The sequence below is a fragment of the Leucopleurus acutus genome, assembly GCF_964270905.1.
Source record: "Leucopleurus acutus genome assembly, chromosome: 14".
In the NCBI taxonomy this organism is placed as follows: Eukaryota; Metazoa; Chordata; class Mammalia; order Artiodactyla; family Delphinidae; genus Leucopleurus; species Leucopleurus acutus.
The window spans coordinates 30,868,273-30,889,436 of record NC_139156.1 but is presented as its reverse complement, the minus strand read 5'-3'; the positions used below and the strand labels follow the sequence as shown (position 1 = coordinate 30,889,436).

Genomic DNA, 21,164 nt, shown 5'->3' with positions numbered 1-21,164 from the left:
TCAAGAGTATTTTTAATTTCATTTATTGTGTTGTTCATCATTGTTTGTTAGCTCTTTAGTTCTTCTAGGTCCTTGTTAAACATTTCTTGTATTTTCTCCATTCTATTTCCAAGATTTTGGATCATATTTACTATCATTACTCTGAATTCATTTTCAGGTAGACTGCCTATTTCCTCCTTACCTGTTTGGTCTGGTGGGTTTTTGCTTTGCTCCTTCATCTGCTGCATCTTTCTCTGTCTTCCCATTTTGTTTAACACTGTGTTTGGGTTCTCCTTTACTCAGGCTCCAGTTTTGTAGTTCCTACTTCTGGTGTCTGCCCCCAGTGGGTGAGGTTGGTTTGGTGGTTTGTGTAGGCTTTCTGGTGGGAGGGCACTGGAGACTGTGTTCTGGTGGGTGGGGCTGGATCTTGTCCCTCTGGTGGGCAGGGCCACGTCCGGTGGTGTGTTTTGGGGTGTCTGTGAACTTAGTATAAGTTTAGGCCATTCATCTTGTATAATATAAACATTTAAAGCTATAAATTTCCCCCATTCAATACTTTAGCTGCATCTCCCAAATGTTTATATGTTCTATTTTCATTATAATTTAGTACAAAGTATTTTCTCTCTCTTTTTTTTTTTTTTTTTTGGCAGTACACGGGCCTCTCACTGTTGTGGCCTCTCCCGTTGCGGAGCACAGGCTCCGGACGTGCAGGCTTATCGGCCATGGCTCATGGGCCCAGCCCCTCCGCGGCATGTGGGATCTTCCCGGACCGGGGCAAGAACCCACATCCCCTGCATCGGCAGGCAGACGCTCAACCACTGAGCCACCAGGGAAGCCCCAGTACAAAGTATTTTCTAATGTCTCCTATAATTTCTTCTTTGAGCCATGGGTAATTTAAAAGTGAGTTCTTCTCCAAATATTTGGGTGTTTTTAAGCTATCTTATTGTCGTTGATTTCTAATTTAGATCCATTGTGGTCAGAAAGCAGATTCTGCTTATGGATATACATATTACAAACATGTAGATGTTATCTTTATGACAACTATAACATAAAGTAAGGGGCTGAGGGGAGAGTAAATGGTTCTAAATAGTGGCAAATTTCTTAAATTTTATGAGATGCAGTAAAATATCAACTCTAAGCAGACTGTAAAAAATTAAGAATGCACAGTATGTTTTCATCCCTAGAACAGCCACTAAAAGTTAATTTTTAAATGTATGGCTAAATAGTCAATAAATAAATTGGAAAGGAATCCTTAAGTATAGCTAATAAATGCAAGTAGTCAGGAAAGGAGGAACAGAAGAGAAAAATACAGAGGGGACAAACAGTAAATAAATAACAAAATGGTAGAACTACATATTAATAATTACATTAATATTAAGTACATTAAATGTAATAATTACATTACATCATATTAATAATTACCTTAAATTACATATTTTCTCTTTATCTTTGGTTTTCAGCAGCTTGACTATAATAAGCTCAGGTGTAGTTTTCTTTGTATTTATTCTGCTTGAGGTCAACTAAGCTTCCTGAGTCTGTAATTTTATGTGTCTCACCAAATTTGGGGAAATTTCATCCATTATTTCTTTAAATATTTTTTCTGCCTCATTCTTTTTTTCTTCTCTTCTGGGATTCCATTAACACATGTGTTAGACCTATTGGTATTATCCCATAGGCACTTAAGTGTTTGTTCACTTTATTTTTCAGTCTTTTTTCTTCAGATTGAATAATTCCTATTGATCTATAGTCAGTTCACTGACTCTTTCTGCTGTTGTCTCCAAAATGCGTTTAATGCTAATAAGTGCAAGTAATCAGGAAAGGGGGAAATGCAACTACTTGCATTTATTCTTTCTGCTGTTGTCTCCAAAATGCTTGCATTTCAATTTGGTTCTTTATTAAAATTTCCAATTCTCTGCTGATAGTTTCTCTTTGCTCGATCACTTTGAGTGTGCCTTTCTTTACATCCTTGAATATAGTTGTAATAGCTGTTTGAAAACTCTTGTCTGCTAATTTCAACATGTACTACATCTTGGGGTCAGTTTTCACTGACTGCCTTTTCTCCTGATGGGGATCCCATTTTCCTATTTCTTCATGTGCATAGTAATACTGGATGGTACCCTAGACATTGTAAAAGATACTTGTAGAGACTCTGAGTTCTATTCTGCCTCTGAAAAGTGTTTTTCTAAAGTAAGGAGTTATTTTGGCTGGACTCAGACTGCCAACTCTGTCTTCTCCATTGTGGTGAGCAGCAGCAGAACTCTCTGTCCAGTTCTTTTACCCTTAGCTAGGCTGCACAGAGTCTGCCACATATAGGTATAGTTCAAGAGTTTGCAGACCATATCACCCTTCCTGAAATACTCAAGTCTGCTAGGTGACTGAGAAGAATCATACCATGAAAAGAGAGAGACAAGCAATGCACCCAAATGTTGTGTTTTCTGGATCAGTACAATTTTTTTGTTTCCAATCTTAAAATTTTTTTTAGGTAAGGACATTAAAAAGCAAAACAAAATCTATCAATATTATCACCATCATTTCACAAGAACGGAAGGGGATTTTAACACCAAAAAAGTAGAAACAGTATGATTTCAGGAAAAAAAATTAAATTGAATATATGCGGTGTTGTTAAAAATTCACCACATTATATTATTTTTCTCCCTTCTTTATGACTTGACAAAAACTCCATCCCAGGTGAGTCCCCAGCCTAGGAAGGGAAGTTGAGAATTTTTGTGATAAGAGCACAAAGTATCTCAATGTTTGCCAAAACCATTGTTTTAAAGTAAGTTTCAAAACAGAAGAATCAGCACAGTGTTTCCCAAACTTCAATCATGTGAAAACACTGTCACAAATATTGTCATGGCTGCATTTCACCTGCTTTATTTACTTTTAATACTTTATTTGAGTCATTTGTTTACTTAAGTTTATTTTAAAATGAAAGCCTTATATGAATACCATAAATGAAAAACCAGTATCCTTTGCCATAAAATCAAGAAAACACAAATGTTGGAAGGTCCTTAGCCTGTAGCCAACTCCCTGTTGAAAAGGGAGATTAGCAGATATTAGGGGTTCAAGTCACACCCGAACCAGAATGAAACTTTCTGTTTGATTTAACTTCAAGGACGAAAAGAGAATTGAAGGGAATAATTTTCTCATTATGTAATTAAATGTCATTTAATGCATTGTCCATGTACCATCTAAAATCATCTCTTTTGCAACTAATATTGTCTTGGTAGATGGTCTATAGAATCAAAGGTGTCATCACATAGTAATTTGGAGCATTGGCTAAATTAAGAAAAAAAAAAAGAGTCAGCAGAGGTTTGGGTAAGGTTTGGAGCTCCCCTCTCTTGCTCTCTCCTTTCTGAGACAATGCCCCTCCCTTTCCAGCTGCTGTATCCTTTGAGTCTTCAAAACAGTTTGACTGTACCTCTACCACCAAATATCGATGAGCTCTGTTATGTGGATATTGTTTATTAATAGGCAATTGAAACTGTTGGTATATACTGCACTTGATGTAAGAATCTGAGCTCTTATTTAACAGCAATCTGCCAGTAGTTTAATCCATTTCATGTACATGCACGATTTGTGACTCTATCCTTAAATATGTAAACTCTATTTTTAATACACCTTTCTAAATATTTAATAGTCTATCAGAAATTATAGCATGACATTTCTGTTCCCTGATTTTTTATTCTTGATCAGTGGCAGATAGCAAAATGTTTGCTATCTATTTGATTCTACTAATAGTAAAGTCCATAACTACTCATGGCTCCTATAAGGGCTTCTCATAAACAACTGCTGCATAACAGATAAATCAATGCATGCTTGCCTCCACCAAAAAGAAGCTGATAGATGAAATAAACTTGTGGATACAGAGCAAGAGTGAAATGCTGCAAACATATTAGCTGAGCCTGTTGATTTGGGGGGGAATTAAACAGTCATTTATGCCTATTAAATTAAGCCTATCTAAGCCTCCTTGTAACCGTATCTATTATAAATTTTTTTAACTTTATTTCATTAAAAAAAAAAAAAACAGTTCGACTGTGTATAATCTACCTGAATTTTAGCTACCTCACAGGGCACAGACTGGGGCCGGCTCTCCGGCAAAAAGCCATAAAGCTGAGAAACCCAGTGCTGTTCCCTTCTAAATGTTGACTCCCCTCAGTGTCTGCCTGCTTCCTGTTACTCTCTAGAGCATTTAGGTACTTGTTGTTTCTGTTTGTTTTTTCCAGAGTTTATCACGCTACCTGCGGTAGGATTGTTCCAATAGAGCTACTCCTCTATTGTCAGATCTAAAATCACTAGCATCTTGGGCCCGGTAAAGAGATAGATCAGCTGGACAGTTGCCTGAGATGCCACTCTGTAAGGAATGCTAAAACATCACAGGAATATATCAGAAATACAGTAAAAGAATGAAATAATGCCATTTGTAGCAACATGGATGGACCTCGAGATTATCATATTAAGTGAAGTAAGCCAGAGAAAGACAAATATCATATGATATCACTTATATGTGGAATCTAAAAAAACTGATACAAATGAACTTATTCACAAAACAGAAATAGACTCAGACATAGAAAACAAACTCATGGTTACCAAAGGGGAAAGGGGGTGAGGAGGGATAAATTAGGAGTTTGAGATTAACATATACTTACAACTATATATAAAATAGGTAAACAACAAGGACCTACTGTATAGCACAGGGAACTATACTCAATATCTTGTAATAACCTATAATGGAAAAGAATCTGAAAAAGAATATTTTATATATATATATATATATATATATAAATGAATCACTTTTCTGTACACTTGAAACTAACACAACATTGTAAATTAACTATACTTCAATTTTAAAAAACTGAAAAAACAAGAAATATGGTGCCAATTAACTCAATTTTCCACAGGTTACTCCTTACGTAATAGATGAAATACAAATTGTTTCTTCTGTTGCCTAAGTAAACACAGTCCTCAAGTAGACATTTAAGAACTTGAAAAGTCCATTGGTTCAGACATATCTAACTCGTTCTTTGAAAAGTTGCATAATACTCCATGGTACCATAATATATCAACTGTCTTCTGATAAAGCTCATGGTAAATTCTTATTTTTCTTCAGGTAAGGTGCATCTTTTTGCGTCTACAAAGCCAGGCCACAATAAATTTCCTTGAGTGCTAGCTTCAGCAGCACACATACTAACACTGGAACCATACAGAAAAGATTAGCATGGCCCCAACACAAGGATGACACGCAAATTCATGTAGCATTCCATATTTTAAAATAAATAAATAAATTTCCTTGAACATATTTCTTTATGTACTGGTGTTATCTTTCTGTAGGAGAGATTACAAAAAATAGGATTGCTGGGTTGAGGGCTATGTGAATTTTAAAATACATATTGTTATAATACTTTCCAGAAAGGCTGTAGAAATTAGCATTACAACCCATATTGATAGTCTCACCAGTATTTTTTATTTTTGACAATCTAATGGATCAAAATGCTGTGTTCTTTATTGTACTAATTTGAATTTTCTTGAACACCATTGAGGCTGAGGATCTTTTCATATTGCTGATGATCTACTTTTTTTTCTGGAATTGCCTGTTGAATGCTTTGTCAAATTTTAATTGGATTGATTGTCTTCTTTCATTTGGTTTGTAGGAGCTAAGGTACATTAGCAACATTTGTCCTTTGTTATCTATATTTTAAATATTTAGTCTGTCATTTGTCTTTTGATTTTGTTTGTAGTTTCTTTTGCTACACAAAAATATGTCCACTTTTAAGAGGTAATGTATGACTATTACTTTCAGGTAGTGACCCTTAGGGTTTCTGGATTTTATCTTTTCCTTCAGAAGGTCTTTTTTACTTTATGATCTTATAAATAATTCCTCACATTTGTATCTAATATTTTTATATTTCACATTTAGACTTCTAATCCATCTGGAGTTTATTTTTGCATAAAATGTGGGGTAGAAGTGTAACCATGTTTTCTTCCAGATGGATAGTCAGTTCTGCCAGCACCATATACTAAGTAAGCCATCTTTCTCCCTCTAAACAAAATGTTATTTTTATTTATATTAAGTACCCACTTGAATTTGTTTCTGGAATCTTTCTTAGGTTCCACTTGTATTATTTATTCCTATGCTATGTATGGTTTTATTATAATAGCATTACAATAAGTTTTATTATCTTGCATATAAGGTAGGAATTGTGTTTAGCTAGTAATGTAGATACAAATAACAGAAGCTTAAACAAGAAATAAGTTTATTTCTTTCATGTAAAAGAAGTCTGGCATAGTAGGCCAGGGTTGGCATGGTAGCACCATGTTCATCAAGAATCCAGGCTCCCTCTATTACTCTCCTCAGGCATCCTTAGCAGTGGCTGCCACCCTCAAGATTGCCTCATGCTCCAGGGGAGGGGATGGTGGTGTGCTGAATTGGGCGATTGGGATTGACATGTATACACTGATGTGTATAAAATTGATGACTAATGAGAACCTGCTGTATAAAAAAATAAATAAAATTCAAAAATTAAAAAAAAGAAAAAGATTGTCTCATGCTCCAAGATGGCTGCTGAAGCTCCAGCCATATATTCCTTATTCCAGTCAGGAAGCAAGCAGAGTGGGGAAGAGCAAAAACAGCACATGCAGCTGTCTGACCTCCTTTTAAGGAGTTTTTCTGGAAGTCCCACCTAACAAGTTTATTTATACCCCTATCTGAAAGGGAAGCACAGAAATGAAGTCTTTCAGTAGCTGGATATTGAGCGTGAACCTAGTTAGTCTCAGTCCTCCCTCTTCCCATATCCTTTTTAAATTTTTAAAAATTATTCTCAAACATTTATGTTTTTTAGTAAATAGACTTTATTTTTTACAACGGTTTTAGATTTACAGAAAAATTGGCGAGATGGTACAGAGAGTTTGCATATACCCTCTTCCCAAATACTCTCCCACCACACACACACACACACACACACACACACACACACACACACACAGAATTTCTATTATTAACATCTTGCATTAATATGGTACATTTGTTACAATTAATGAACCAATAGGATAACATTACTATTAACTGAAACCCATAGTTTATATTAAGGTTCTCTGTGTTGTGCATTTCTATGAGTTTTGGCAAATGTGTAATGACGTGTGTCCACCATTACAGTATCACACAGAATCATTTTACTATACTAAAAATCCACTGTGCTCCACTTATTCATCCCTCCCCTAACACCCCTGAACTCCTGGCAATCACTTATCTTTTTAGAGTCTCTATAGATTGCCTTTTCCCGAAGTCATACAGTATATAGCCTTTTCAGACTGGCTTCTTTAACAGCAATATGCATTTAACTTTCCATCATGTCTTTTTGTGGTTGAGAGTTCATTTCTTTTTATCACCAAATATATTGTATGGATATATTGTATTGTATGGATATATCAGTTTGTTTATCCATTCACATATTTAAGCACATCTTGGTTGCTTCTAGTCTCTAACAGTTATGATTAAAGCTATCAGAAATGTTTGTGCGCAGGTTCTTTTGTGGACGTAATTTCATCTCAATTGGGGAAATACCTAGGAGCACCATTGTTGGATTGTATGGCCAGATTATGTGTAGCTTTGTGAGAAACTGCCAAACTGTCTTCCAAAGTGGCTGTACCATTTTGCATTCCTATCCACAATGAATGAGAGTTCCTATTGCCCTGCATCCTCTCTGGCATTTGGTATTGTCAGTGTTTTGTATTCTAGCCATTCTCATAGTTTTGTGTTGGTATTTCATGATTGTTTTAATTTGCAGTTCCTTAATGACATATGCTGTTGAGTATCTCTTCATATGCTTATTGGCCATCTGTATAACTCCTTTGGTGAAGTGTCTGTTCAAATCTTTTGCCCCTTTTTTCAATCAGGTTGTTTGTTTTCTTATGGTTGAGTTTTAAGAGTCTTTTTGTATGGGTCTATGTTTGGACTCTCTATTCTGTTCCATTGATCTATTTGTCTATTCTTTTGTCAATACCACACCATCTTGATTTCTGTAGCATTAAAGTCTTGTCAGTTCTCCAAATTTGAGTTTAGCATTGAGTTGGCTATTCTCAGTTTTTTGCCATTGAGTTGGCTTTTTTAGCATTGAGTTGGCTATTCTCAGTCTTTTGCCTTTTTAGCATTGAGTTGGCTATTCTCAGTCTTTTGCCTTTCTATATAAACTTTAAAATAAATTTGTTGATATCCACACACACAAACAAAACTTGCTGGGATTTTGATTTGGACTAAACTGAATCTATAGATCAAGTTGGGAAGAATTGGTATCTTAACAATATTAAGTGTTCCTATTCATGAACATGGAATATTTCTCCATTTATTTAGCTCTTCTATGATTTCTTTCATCAGAGTTTTATAGTTTTCCTCATATAGATTCTGTATATTTTTTGTTAGATTTATACCTAAGCATTTCTCCTTTTTTCAGTGCTAAGGTAAATGGTATTGTGTTTTTAATTTCAAATTCCAATTGTTCACTGTTGACATACAGGAAAGCAGTTGACCTTTTATCTTACAATCTTGCTATCATAGCTTATTAGTTCTAGGAGTTTTTGTGTCGATTCTTTGGGACTCTCTACCTAGACAATCATGTCATCTGTGAGCAAACACAGTTTTATTTCTTCCTTACCAATCTGTATACCTTTTATTTCCTTTTCTATCTTTTTGTATTATCTAGGACTTCCAGTAAACTATTGAATAGGAGTGGTAGAGGGGACATCCTTGCCTTGTTCCTGGTCATAGGGGGAAAGCATCTATTTTCTCATCATTAAGAACAATGCTGGCAGTGGGAAGCAGCCACATGGCACAGGGAGATAAGCTCGGTGCTTTGTGTCCACCTAGAGGGGTGGGATAGGGAGGGTGGGAGGGAGACGCAAGAGGGAGAAGAAATGGGGATAAACATATATGCATAGTGATTCACTTTGTTATACAGCAGAAACTAACACACCATTGTAAAACAATTATACTCCAATAAAGATGTGAAAAAAAAAAAACAATGCTGGCAGTAAGTTTTTCTAGATGTTCTTTATTAAGTTGAAGAAGTTCTCTAGTCTTAGTTTGCTGAGAGTTTTTATAATGAATGAAAAATAGATTTTGTCAAATGCTGTTTTTTCATTTATTGTTGTGGTCATACGGTTTTTCTTCTTTAGCCTGTTGATGTGATGTATTACATTAATTGATTTTTGAATGTTGAACCAGCCTGGTATACTTGGAATAAATCCCACTGGGTTGTGATATATAATTTTTTATACATTGTAGGGTTCGATTTGCTAATATTTTGTTGAGGACTTTTCCATCTATATTCATAAGAGACCTTGGTCCATAGTTTTCTTTTCTTGTAATTTATTTATCTGGTTTTGGTATTAGGGTTATACTGGAATTTTACAATGAGTTAAGAAGTGTCCCCTGGGCTTCCCTGGTGGCGCAGTGGTTGAGAGTCTGCCTGCCGATGCAGGGGACACGGGTTCGTGCCCCGGTCCGGGAAGATCCCACGTGCCGCGGAGCGGCTGGGCCCGTGAGCCATGGCCGCTGAGCCTGCGCGTCCGGAGCCTGTGCTCCGCAATGGGAGAGGCCACAACAGTGAGAGGCCCGCGTACAGCAAAAAAAAAAAAAAAAAAAAAAAAAAAAAGAAGTGTCCCCTCTGCTTCTATTTTCTGGAAGAGATTATATAGAATGGGTATCATTTATTTTTTAAATGTTTGGTAGAATTCACTAGTGAACCCATGTGGGTCTGGTGCTTTCTGTTTTGGAAAGTTACTAATTATTGATTTGATTTCTTTAATAGGTATAGGCCTATTTAGATTATCTTTTTCTCCTTGTATGAGTTTTAGTAGTTTCTATCTTTCAACGAATTAGTCCTTTTCATCTAAGGTATCAAATTTGTGGGCATAAAGTTTGTTCATAATATTCTTTTATTGTCCTTTTGATGTCTACTAGAGATGACTCCTCTTCCATTTCTGATATTGGTTATTTGTGTCCTCTCTGTTTTTAAAAAAATTTAACCTGGCAAGAGGTTTATCGTTTTTGTTGATTTTTTTCAAAGAACCAGATTTTTGTTTCATTGCTTTTTCTCGCTTGTTTTTCTGTCTTCATTTTATTGATATTTGCTTTAATTTTCCTATTTCTTTTTTTCTGGTTGCTTTAGACTAGTTATTTCTTAACTTTCTCTAGTTTCGTAAAGTGGAAGCTTAGATTATTGATAGATCCTTGTTCTTTTCTAATATATACATACAATGCTATAAATTTCTCTCCAAGCACTCTTTTTGCTACATTTCACAAATTTTGATAAGCTGTATTTTCGTTTTCATTTAGTTCAAAATGTTTTTTAAATTTCTCTTGAGATTTCTTTCTTTGACCCATGTATTGTTTAGAAGTATGCTATTAAATCTCCAAATATTTTGGAATTTTCCAACTATCTTTCTGTTATTCATTTCTAGTTTAAGCCCATTGTGGTCTGAGAGCATACTTCTATAGGATTTCTATTCTTTTTTTTTTTTTTGTGGTACGTGGGCCTCTCACTGTTGTGGCCTCTCCCGTTGCGCGCAGGCTCAGTGGCCATGGCTCACAGGCCAAGCCGCTCCGCGGCATGTGGGATCTTCCCGGACCGGGGCACGAACCCGTATCCCCTGCATCAGCAGGCGGACTCTCAACCACTGCGCCACCAGGGGAGCCCGACATTTATTTTTATATGAACTTTCCAATCCCTTTGTCCAGTTTATTTTTTTTAGATGAAACAAGATTGGCAAAATGTTGATATTTGTTAGATCTGTGCATATGTGAAAATTCCATCATAGAAAGCTTTGTAAAAATTACTTGAAAACCATAACAGAGTTTCTGACACATAGTAAGAGATAAGCCATCATCATCACTGTCATCATCAAACAAGACAGTTGTGGGTCTTTGTGTCTCCTCCATCTTCAAATTCTTCCTCTCCAGACACTCTGACCCATTATTTTTTTTTTCTTTAATTTTTTTTTTTTTTGGCCTCGCAGCTCGGCTTGTGGGATCTTAGTTCCCCAACCAGGGATTGAACCTGCACCCTCGTCAGTCAAAGCACAAAGTCCTAACCACTGGACCGCCAGGGAATTCCCCACTCGTCCACTTCACGGTTTAGTCATATTTGACTCTACTGATTGTTGACTCCTTGTGTCTTTCTCTGTCTCTGGCTTCTGGGCCACCATCTCTCCTGGTTTTCCTCCAATCTCTCTGATCTCTCATTCTGTCTCCTCTGTGGACAGGTGTCCTCCTCCGGCTCCATATACATTGGTGTTTCCCAGGGTCTCAGATCTGCTTCTTTTTCAGTCTATACACCATCATTGGATGATCTCTTCCAGGCAGTCTAAGTTCAATTACCATCCAAATCCTGCTGGCTCCAAAATCTATAATCCCAGTCCAGTTTTCTCTCATGCGTTCAGAGACATATCTCCAACTTCTGGCTAGATACTTTAAACTCAGTGTTTCCAAAACCGAAATTTATAAACTGCTTCTGATAGTCCCCATCTTGGTGTAGGCACCACCACCTACCCACCAACCACCAAATGGCCTAAGCCAAAAGCCTGGGTCATCCTCCCCTCCTCCCTCTCCTTCATCAACCAGATCCAGTTCCCACATCCAAGAGATATGACTTTCTTGCTGCTTTGATTGCATTCCCTTCTCTCCATCCCCACTGCGTTACATCCTAATTCAAGCCCCCATCACTTCTTCTCTTCTTCTCCTAACTCAAGCCTCCTAACTGGTCTTCCTGCCTGGAGTCTGTCCCTCCAATATGTTCTCCACCAGAATGACTTTCCAAAGCAAAATAAGCATGTTCTTTGCCTGTTTCAACCCCCTCAATGAATCTTCATAGTAGGTTTTAATCCCTAATTACCTTGTGGTATTTGCCTTCCCTTCCTCACCATCCTCTCTCTCTGCTCCTCTCCACCCCCCAAACAACCACCCTCACCTTAAAGCATATTTATAGTTCCCATGAATGGGTCTTGCTGTTTCATTTAGCCTCCACACTTCTGCACCTTTTGCTCCCTATGCTGGCACTGCCCTCCCTCCCTTCGTTCAGGACTCCAGTCAGAGAGCCTCTCTCTGGGCACTTTCCCAGCATAGCTCCCTCCCATTTCCCCTCCCCCACCTCTTGCTACTCCAGCTTGCATCACTCTATGATGGATTCAATCATCCGTCTCCTCCATGGAACAAAGAGCTCCTGAGGGCCCAGACTGCGCCTACGGACCATTGGACCCAACTAACTGGCACATCACAGCTGCTCAGAAAATGTTAGCCAGATAAGTGAAGAGATGCTTACAGGTCAGGAACAGAGAGACAGAAGAAGCAGAATTTGAGAAAATGACAGGAGTGTTTGTTTGCTTTTAGTCATGGGGTGGAGCTCCTGGGCAGCACAATTTCCTTTTTAACACTCAAATGTTGACATATTAAATAAATACATAGTTTATGTACAGCTATATTAAATAAACATGTAGGTTTAAACTAAATCAGTTATTTTCTTCTACTTGATTCTAGGATAAACAAATGGTGGCAGGGACCAAAAAATTACGAAAAGCTATAAGGCAAAAACTTAACATTAAGTAAATTCATTTTATGATGTGGGAAACACATGCAATATAATATTTAATGAAAAACCTCAACTCAAAACTATATATGGCCCTTCCAAGTGGTGAATCCTCTGGTTATCGCTGCCATCCTGGCCTTGGCGGTGCCGATTATGAGACCCTCGGGAGGAGGACTCTCGCGGCTACTGATTTCTCCCTGGGAGCGGCGTTCTGTGCGGGGAGACGTGTCGGAGTCCCACGCTTGGTGTCCCTGTGCTCTCGGGCCTCAGCGGGGCACGATGGTTGGGAATGGGGCTGGCTGGGGGTACAGGCAGGCTGTGGTGGTTCCCGACTCCGGAGGTACGGTGTCTTCACGGTGACCTCTAAAAATGGTTCGCTATTCACTTGACCCAGAAAACCCCACAAAATCATGCAAGTCGAGAGGTTCAAATCTTCGTGTTCACTTTAAGAACACTCGTGAAACAGCCCAGGCCATTAAGGGTATGCATATCCGAAAAGCCACCAAGTATGTGAAGGATGTCACTTTAAAGAAGCAATGTGTGCCATTCCGTCGTTACAATGGTGGAGTTGGTAGGTGTGCCCAGGCCAAACAGCTGGACGCAGGGTCGGTGGCCCAAAAAGAGTGCTGAATTTTTACTGCACATGCTCAAAAATGCAGAGAATAATGCTGAACTTAAGGGCTTAGATGTAGATTCTCTGGTCCTTGAGCATATCCAGGTGAACAAAGCCCCCAAGATGCGGCGCAGGACTTATAGAGCTCATGGTCGGATCAACCCATACATGAGCTCTCCCTGCCACATTGAGATGATCCTTACTGAAAAAGAACAGACTGTTCCTAAACCAGAAGAGGAGGTTGCCCAGAAGAAAAAGATATCCCAGAAGAAATTGAAGAAATAAAAACTTATGGCCTGGGAATAAATGCTGCAAAAAATAAATGCAAATAAAAGTAAAAAAAAAAAAAAAAAACTATATATGATATAGTGTATATCTTAGCTAAAAATGCAGGCTCCACACTCAGATTTAGGTTTGAATCCCAGCTTCTTACTTACTACTGTGTGGTCTTGGACAAATTTCTTTACTTCTCTGTTCCTCAGTTTCTTTTACTGTTAAATAGGAATAATAAAATTTCTGCCTCATAGGGTTATTATGAAAATTGTACGCTTTCTAAAGGGTTTAGAACAGTAGTTGGCCCTGGTAACCATTCAAGAAATATTAATTAAACAATAATGATAGCTAAATGTTGTTTATTATTATTAATATATTAATAATGTTGTGAACTATTATTATTAATATAATATTATAATATATATTATATTATACATTATTATGTAATGTATGACATATTATTAATATATTATAATATATTATAGTTATTATATAATATATTGCAATTAACTGTTATTATTCATAAGTATATCTAATTATACTTGTAAATATATTATTGATCAGTCTATCACAGAAAAAGAGCCTGGAAGGAAATATACCTAAATATGTGGAATTAAGATTATGGATTACTTTTCTTCTTTTAATTTTTCTAATGAAAAAATATATATTAATTTTATCATGAGAAATAAGTAATATTTTTTAAAGGAGAGCTCATTCTATCTGCAAAAGCATAAGACTTCTGTTTGAACTATAGACCACCTTGGCTCAGGGTTTCTCACGGCCTAATTTAAGAACCACTGCTGCTCCGACACTCCTCACTCAGGCTTGCCCCAGGTAGTATGAGGCCATAAAGGGCTAGCCGTCCCAGCAGGCCCAGATTCCCATGTGAGTTGCTTGGTAACTGGGTAAGAAATCTGAGCGTGCTGTCTTAGGCAGCCTGTGGACTGACAGTAGGGTTGGGGTGCAGGTCCTCTGAGAGCTGTGAGAGGGCTATTGCCTCCTGGAGCTTTCTCTGGAGGGAGAGTCTTCTTCCTCTGAGACTGGCACTCCTCAGCCTCCCCCCACCAGCAGTTGGACTTGGGTCCTCAGAGCAGGGCTCAGGTCAAGTAGCTTGGGACCATTAGCTTTGTGGGTACATGATCTCCTCCTCACCTGGCACTTTCTACCTTTTGATGTCTTTGAAGTCTGCGCCATGACTGGCCTGATCAAAAGCTCCATTTCTGTTTAGACTTTCTGCAAGTCCTTTGCATCTCTGTTCTGTGATTTCCATTGGCTTAAGGCCACTTCCCTTTCCAAGTCTGGCCAACCTTCTGGCAGAAGTCCCTCTACAATCAGCAATCTAATCTTATCATATAATATTATATATTATATAGAAATAATACATATTATTTAAAATCATGTACATATATCTTTTTTCACATTCCTAGTTTTTCATTCTAAGAAATTCTCAGCCACTAGAAAACTCTACATACATTCACTGAAATTTCCTCCTGATTGTATAATATCCCTCCTCAAATTGTTCAAGTGCCCAAGTAGCTGAGCAGAAAAGGGCCCCAGTTCTGTTGCCTCTAGGGCTCAGCAGGGCCTCCACAGGCCTTTTGACGTGGACACTTCCCCTTGGGGCCCTGCCCTCTCCTCAGCTGCAAAGTCAGCCTCCAGCAGCTGCCTCTCCACTGTACCTGACCACAGCTTGCTCAACTACCTATATCTCCTTCCTGGCTCTTGAAACAGTTCACTCTTCTCTGCTGCTCACTTGCTGTCCTCCTACCTGTTTCCTTGCCCCGCTGGACCCCCTCGCACTCCCTTCCTCACCAGGCAGGAAAGAGCACTCTGCCTCACCTGTTCCTTTTTCCTTCATCCCATCGACTCTGTCCATGCAGACTTCCCCCTCTCTCCCCCCACATTCTCACAATTTCTTTTCTAGTTTGTTGTTGCTGTTATTGTTGTTTTACTTTTTAACATAAAACCAGTACATACTTAGCAGGAGATGGTAGGTAAGCCCTAGTTAAGTTAAGGTTCTGGGGTTCTTCATCTTCCTGGATATTGACTATTGTCTGGGACTGGCTTGAAGACCCAAGAAAAGGATTTCAAAAATCCACTCCATCTCCTTAAGTGTTCCACGTTCACTAGAAAAATATTTTCTTAAGGGCGAAAATGAGAATTGTGAACGTGGTGCTGACTAAGATCCTTTTGAGGTCCATGGAGCAATGCATTATTCCTCCTGTGTTAAATTTACCTGAATAGATTAAAATTCAGGAAACTATAGGCAAAATAATAATAATGAATACTCATTGCAGAAAAACTAAAACACAACAAAGTCAAAAGGCAAAAATAATAACGGGCTGCAACTCCATCAACCAGCAACAGCACTGTCACAATGCAGTGCTTTCAGGCTTTCCTGATGCCTACATAGAACACAGACCGACAATCCCTCATCTATAATTCCAGAAAGTAAAAACCTCAGGAAACAGGAAGCTGTTTCTTGGTTTTGCTTTTGTTTTCTAAGTCTGCAGCAAATTTCTTTGGCCGTACAACCTGATCCTAACTGATGTGATGCTATTTATAGTCTTTAGTTAGCCCACTTAGTGTGAATAGTCATGGTTCACTGCAAATTTTAATGGGTTTGGCTGTGAATTGCTGCTGCCTCAGACACACTGAATGTGTTCCGTAAGTAGGCACCTTTGTAAAATCTGAAAAATTCTGAATTCCAAAACACCCCAGGGGTCAGAATTTTGACCTGAATACTTAAAAGAAGTGATGATAATAATAATCATCATGCTGTATGATGTTTACATGCTCCAGGTACTGCTAAGCACTTTGCATATATTAATTAATTAAATTCTTAAAACACCCCCATAAGGGGGGTACTATTATCTTCATCTCTATGTTACACGTGAGAAAAGGGATTATATTGTACCTACTGTTTTATCACTTGCTTTCTGCACGTAATAATATGTCTTGAACATTTTTCACTTCAGTGAATATTAATCTGCAGTCTTATCTTTAGTGACTGCATTGTGTCCCATTGTGTGACTGTGCTGTCACTTAGCCAGTCCTCTGGTGTTGGACATTTAGGTTGTTTTCACACTCTTTCTCTTGGATTCATTTCTCTGTGAGATCCTTCAGTACAGACCAGCCAGTTGTTCCTCTCAAACCTTTGACTTTGAGGAAAGCACATGTCTGTACTCATTGGCTCCTTGAAAGGAAGCCCTTCCTGCCTCTTGACCAACTCCTCTTACATTTTTTATTTTTTGTTATTCTAACAGAAATGTGCTCACATCTCTGTATGCCCCTGTCTGATTTCCTGGTGTTTGGAAAATCCATTCTGCCATTATTGGGGCAGGATCTGAAATGGTGTGTCTCTCACTTCACGAAACACGGCCTCTTCTGTTTCCTGCCCTTAACTCCTGGCAGTTCCACTCGACCTACTTCCCTCTTCCTGTGGCTTTGTTTCAGAAGGTCAACATGTCATCTACATGAGGTCTGAATCCTATTGCCTAACGCTAAATATTTAGTCAAATGAGTCCTTTTCCAGTGTCTTTTAATCTTACTTCTTTTCCCAGAGCTGGTACTGAAATCTTCTCATGCACTTGGGTTTATTTCCTGTGGCAACTCACCCCAAAGTGAGGAGCTTAAAACAACACAAATGTTTTCTCACAGTTCAGGAGACCAGAAGTACGAAATTAAGCTGCGGGCAGGCTCTGAAACCTAGGTTTTGGCAGAGCCATGCTCCCCCTGAAAGGCTGGGGGAGAATCCTCCCTTTGCCATCTCCTTGGTGGTTCCAGGAGTTGCGTGTTGGCTGCATAGCCCAAATCTAATTCTCCGTCTTCACATGGAGTTCTGTCCCCATGTCTCTTTTCCATGTCTCTTGTGAGGGCACTTGAGATTGGATTTAGGGCTCACTGGATAATCCAGGATGATCGCATCTTGACATTCCATCTGCAAAGACCCTTTTTCCAAATTATGTCACATTCACAGGTTCCAGGAGTCAAGACGTGGGCATATCTTTTGGGGGGCACCATTGGATCCACTACAGCACCCCTCTTCCCAAATCTAGGGATTAATTTTTTTCTCTCCACACTTCACACTTCACACAGGTGATATCTCTTGCTCTCCCAGTTCCCATCCAGGGTAGCCCATCGCCCTCGGAGATCATTCATTCACGTGGAGCTCATGGGGGTTAAACAATGGCCATGAGAAAAATGGTTCCTTTCTTCTGCTGATCCACAAAAAAATCCCAAACCAATCCTTTCACATTCATTAAATATATTTTCTTTAACAAATTAAGTGTTGTTACTTATGCTAAAACTATGGACACTTTTTCTTTACCCTAAGGACCAAAAGTTACATCCCAAGGAGGAGGAAATTATTTCCTGAGTGCCTACAATATATCAAGTGCTGTTATATTACCTTGTTTAACTCTCATAACAACCCTGAGTCTTACAGTCCATTTTCTCTGCTTTAGAGAATAGAAAACTGAGGCTCAGAAAGGTTAAGGAACTTGTTAAAAATCACATAGTAACTAGAACTCAGCTTTGTCAAACCCAATAGCCCTTCGATCTCTCTACACCAAACTGCCTTTCAGATTTTTATGGGTACATGCAGCACAGAGACAGTAAATGACTCAGAGGTCACTAATGATGGCAGCAAGACCAGAAGCTGGGTCTCATCTGCCGGTTCACTGTCCTTTCCATCACACCACACTGTCCACTCAGAATAGAGGGTGTCATTTGAGCTGACAGAAGGACATGCACCCTGACTGAGCTCAGAAAGTGCCTGAACTTTGGTGTCGGAGCCTGAGTCTATTCTGTCTTCACTGCTTGGTGACCGGCGCTCCTGGACCAGTCATTGGGCACCTTTGAAGCTCAACTTCCTCTTCTGTAAAATGGCATGATAATGAGACCCACCTCTCTGCACTGTTGCAAGGATTAGATGCATGCTAAAGCACAGGGTGCGGAGGCGCTCCTCAAGTGGTAGCTATGACAACTCTGTATATTGCAATCCAATGTCTCTTTAAAATTAAAGTTTTTTTTAATTACAAAAGAAAAAGTAATTCATGTTTATAGTAAAGAGTATAAAGTAACACCTCGCCACTCCCCAAATATCCCAGTCCTTGTCCCTAGAGGTAGCTATTTTTAACAGTATCTTTGGTATGTTTCCACAAATCTATTCATTTGGAAGTATATATTCATTCATTGCACAAATAGGTTCATGCAAGTTCACAGCTTACTTTTTACTAAGTCATTGTCCCAGATGTGTTCTCCAGGAAGCAGACTCTGAGACAGACTTTAGTGTGCAGAATGCTTACTAGGAAGCACCCTCGGAAGTAACATCTGTGGAAGGGAAGGAAGGCAGGAACAAGAGTGGACAGAAGAAGTCAAGATATTGGACAGCTTCAGCCAACCTCACTGGAGCTCCAGAGTTAACTAGACCATCAGAATTGGCCCATGCCATGTTGGTCCCAAAGGCCTGGGCTTCAGCCCTTCCTCCCTTACCCCCACTATCAGTGGGCCAGCCTGGGTAGGCACACCCTTGGACAAGGCAGCTCTCTGCAGCTGAAGCCATCTGTGAGGGGGATGACAGCTGAAGCTGTTGCTGACAGCACTCCCTGCAGCTGGATAAGTCTTTCTGAAGGGGTATCTATCAGCACATTCTGGTGTCCACTTCAGTAACATTGAGATGACTTAGCAAGACAGAGCCTGCAGCTGCCCACAATGCCACAGGAAAACTCTGATGAAATAATGGTATACAACTGCCCTGGCCTATTAGTCTAAGAACTGGAAGACCCACATCCTGTAGACCCAGCGACTTTAGCTACATGGGGCTGTGTTAGCATGAAATTAGTTTTATGTGAGTTTTTACTGTCTGGGGATAGTCACCTCACCTTGTCTTCCCCTTTTGACAGCAGAACTTTTGGTTCCTCTTTGGCTGGGAATATGGTGAAGGGCTGGGGGAGGGGATGCTATTAAGTCTCAAGACACACTTCTCTGACAGTGAAAAAGAAAGTGGCTGAGGACTCCCATCCTATAAAAGACAAGCACAAAGGGTCATTCATGTACATGACAGTGGGCCCTTTCTATCGACTTTCCCTTCCCATGTCCTTTTAGTATTTATCTTTGTTCAGCACTTGCTGAATCAAGTCCCAAGGTGAGAATCTGGAGCCACTGCCACATTGTCTGAGAAGATAGATGCCCAGGCTATGCCCACAAATGGGCTGCTATGTAACTCATCATACCCAAATGGTGGTCCCACACCTTCCCCTCCCTCCCCTCCGCCTTCCTCTCTCAAATTTAGGCATCCACTCATCCATAGAAAGCCAAAGATTGGGAGAGGGTAGACTAGGCTCCATCCTGGGGACAGAGACCTGCTTGAAAGCAAGAATTAGGCTTTAATCAATATTACTGATGGGAATATACCATTTCCAACCATTTTGAAAAACAGTTGGGAGGTTTCTTATAAAGTTAAACACCACGAGAGCCAGCCATTCCGGTCCTAGATAAATGAAAACCCATATTCACATTGGGATTTGTACATGAATGTTTATAGCAGTTTTATTCATAATAGCTCAAACTGGAGACAACCCAAATGTCCATCAGATGAAAAACTGTGGAATACTAATCACCAGTAAAAAGGAATAAACTATTGATACACGCAAAACATGAGTGAACCACAGAAACATGCTGAATGAAAGAAGTCAGACATAGGGGTATATATTGTATGATTCCATTTACAGGAAACTCTAAGAAATCAGTTTAATCTATACTGTCAGAAAGCAGATCCATAGTTGCCTGGGGCTAAAGATGGAGGTAAATTGACTATAAAAGGACATAAGGGAAATATTTTATATCTAAATTATGGTGTGATTACATGGGTATATAAATTTGTCAAAATTCATTGAACTGTATACTTTAAATAAATGGATTTCATTGTATGCAAATTATTCCTCAAAAAGTTGATTTAAAAACAAAGTATGTAGGCAAGTATATTAAAGAAAAATATAAAAACTAAATGAAACCAAGGGGTTTAACTTTCCAGCTATTTTAACGTATTATAATTTATATCAAAACTATTGGATAAATAATAGAAAAGCTATTAATATAAATCATTCTATTTATAAAGAAGTATAATCCCAAGATCATCTCAAAAGGCACTAGGAAAGTATTTAATAAAAGTTAAAACTCACATTCCAGAAACAAAAGAAAAATGAGTAGAAACTAGTAATAGAAATTCCTTGACTTGATAAAGATTATCCATCAGGAACTAAGATGTAATGGTGAAGCAAGTATTTCAATTACAAGTGCCGTTGTATTACAGGATCATTCTAAAGGATGATCCTCCAAAGAGGATCACTGAGACTCAACAAAGGAGGTACATACCTCCTAGGAAACGTTCAGGAAGAACGGGAAAGCATATTTGGTTAACATAATGATGGGGGTATGATAATGGTAAACGTTGGGTAGTGGCCAAAGATACTAGATATTTGCAATACAAGGACACTTCTATAGATCAAAGAACTGCCCCACAATACACACAACTTTCTAACGTCTTACTACTCTGTATAAACACAAGGCATGTTCTGCAAGGACATAACATATAATGAAAATTTTCCAGGAATAAAACTACGACATAATTCGATGGAGTATTGTACTTTGCTTTTTCCAAATTTTACCGAGTTGTTGACTATTTAGAAAAATCTTGTCACCTGTGGCACCACTGTAGATAT

The 21,164-nt window shown here is 38.7% G+C and overlaps 1 pseudogene across 1 annotated transcript; it reads left to right on the top strand.

The window, feature by feature from the left end:
• The first annotated feature begins 12,921 nt into the window (after positions 1 to 12,921).
• LOC309971191 (large ribosomal subunit protein uL22-like) lies at positions 12,922 to 13,733 on the top strand (annotated as a pseudogene). The gene has a single exon. The product of its transcript is annotated as a large ribosomal subunit protein uL22-like (transcript).
• The last annotated feature ends 7,431 nt before the right edge of the window (positions 13,734 to 21,164 follow it).